The sequence below is a fragment of the Scardinius erythrophthalmus genome (genome assembly GCF_964197995.2).
Source record: "Scardinius erythrophthalmus genome assembly, chromosome: 15".
NCBI lineage: Eukaryota > Metazoa > Chordata > Actinopteri > Cypriniformes > Leuciscidae > Scardinius > Scardinius erythrophthalmus.
This window is the reverse complement of record NC_138235.1, coordinates 10,918,167-10,920,351: the sequence shown is the minus strand read 5'-3', so window position 1 is coordinate 10,920,351 and position 2,185 is coordinate 10,918,167. Positions and strand designations below refer to the sequence as shown.

The 2,185-nt window shown below is 37.9% G+C and overlaps 2 long non-coding RNA genes across 2 annotated transcripts; both read right to left on the bottom strand.

Moving 5' to 3' along the window:
- Positions 1-240: 240 nt before the first annotated feature.
- On the bottom strand, positions 241-676 carry LOC308702710. The gene is made up of 3 exons (XR_014031641.1): positions 629-676; positions 429-520; positions 241-340 (listed from the first exon to the last, which is right to left on the bottom strand). It is a non-coding gene; the product is annotated as an uncharacterized lncRNA (long non-coding RNA).
- Positions 677-813: 137 nt separating this feature from the next.
- On the bottom strand, positions 814-1,446 carry LOC308702707. Its single transcript, XR_014031640.1, has 3 exons — positions 1,366-1,446; positions 1,218-1,265; positions 814-971 (listed from the first exon to the last, which is right to left on the bottom strand). It is a non-coding gene; the product is annotated as an uncharacterized lncRNA (long non-coding RNA).
- Between the last annotated feature and the right edge of the window lie 739 nt (positions 1,447-2,185).

Sequence of the window (2,185 nt, the reverse complement as noted above, 5' to 3'; positions counted from 1 at the left end):
ATCCACACTGGCCTTCCATCAACAATAGCATCTTCATCAGACATCAGTTCTATTGTTGCAGTCTTCCACAGTTCCCTTTATGTGTTAGGTTTGTACAACACTGGACATGGTCTCCAGCAACTGCAAAACATGACAGTAATTTAACCACTAAAACACAGAGAGGAGGACAGTTACATTCTGAAGAAGAAAAAAACAACAACTGCTTAACCAGTTTCTTAACTTACCCGTCTCTTTCTTTGACGGTTCTTTGCAGTGTTCTTCATAGTGTTTCTTTTCTTGGCCTTTTCAGGCTGAGCCAAAGAATACTTCCTCCGCAAAGTCTCAAAATACGTCTTGCAACCTGTTAAATAAATCATAAATAAATGTAATGCCAATAAAACTAAGTAAAACAGAGGACATTAAAATGATTACAACATCTTTAAGATTACCTTTTGCACATTCAGGGTCAACGTCTGTAAAAGTTGTCCTTAATTCTTTGAAGAGATAAGTGGTCACAGCCAGGTTATGTGATGAATTTATTCTGGGGGAAAAAGTTGCAGGTATCATTAATGAAATTCAGTTTTAGTATTTCAAATCCATATAGTGGTAGATTAAACTAACATTTACAGTATACAATACGCAGTCTTACCCGGTTTGTGGATCGTATTTGTGTGGGTTGTTCTCTGAATTATGGAGGCGCTTTACGGGTTCCTGTAAAGTTTGAAATTAAAAAGCGTTTAAATGGATTCACAATCTGCAAGAACCTCAAAAGTGAATTTTCAGTTTGAATAAGTTGGCCATCACAGTAAACATAAGAGACAAAACATAAGTTCATAAGTCTTTAAGATGTCACTCAGCGCCTCTGATATCTTACCGGTTCGTGCCGCCTTCTGCCTATACAAGGCCAGCAGTGCAGGTGTGTGTTGGTCAAGCACAGCATAGAACTGGTTCCGTATGTTGACGTTTGTAATGCGTTGGAACTCAGCACAAAGCTACAAAAACAAACAAAAATAATTATATAAAAAGACTAATACTCGATTTGCAACAGAAAACACATTTGTGATGCAACATGTTCCGTTAAAATACATTGTTGAGCAACATGGTCACATGCAAAGTGATAGTTCTTACACACAGTGAATAGTGGCATTTGCTGTTCCATTTGAATGTGATACATATTAAAAATTTGGCAGTGAAATATGTGTGAAGAGTGGCAGAAAAGAGAAGTGAGTCTGTTTTACCTGTGATTCAATCCGAAGAGCCGGCCATTTCCCCAAGAAGTCCTTCACCTGCACAGATAAAACAATCAATATGAAACCAGTCAAATTATGCAATCAACCTCTTTAATGACAAATTAATGATACAGAATTTCAAGTGAATGTAACTTACCGATAAAGTTGCTCTCTGGTGACAATGTAGGTCTGCACATGCACACAAAAACAGACAGCAAGAGATTTAATTTTTAAGAGATGTTTGATTGATGCTAATGAATTAGGCTCCAAATAAAAGAAATGGTGAAAAATAGTTACAGACTAAATTAACATTTGAGTCACCTTGATTTTGGGGATGCTCACTGCACTCCTTCCACTTAAACCTATAATGAAAAGACGTTTGTAAAGGGTTTAATAAAAACTTGCATAGTTCATTCGGTAACTATTATGTCCATAACCTTAACTTTGTTTGAGTAAAAGTTAACGTAACTGCTAACGTTAGCCACTAGCTCATTTGGGTGCATGTAGATAACATCACATTGAACTTGCCAGAGCAGGGCGCTTAACACAAACAGCAGCAACACACTCAAAAACAGAAGGACTATCGCTTGCTGAAAAGAGTTATTGACTAACGTTAACATTATTGCCCTGCCACGACATTAACAGTACACAGGATATTATCTGTAACTAGCAGGCGGACTGACGGCAATCGCGCCCGCGGCACCGCGCTTGCAACTTAAAAATAGCCTCGTCTAAGTCAAATATCACGTGTAATATGATATTCTTACAATATTACAACAAGCAAAGTAGTTTTGAAGTGTTTTGGTTTACTTACAAGTTGTTTCATTCTTGATACACGTCGCTCAAGAGGGTAGCCATCTTGGACAGATTTTTCAGGTAACGTCAGCTGCACGTCATGACGTCATATCACGTGATCGACAGTACACTTTATAATAGTGAGTAAACCAGCGGTGTTCACTCAGAAACGCTGAGGCACA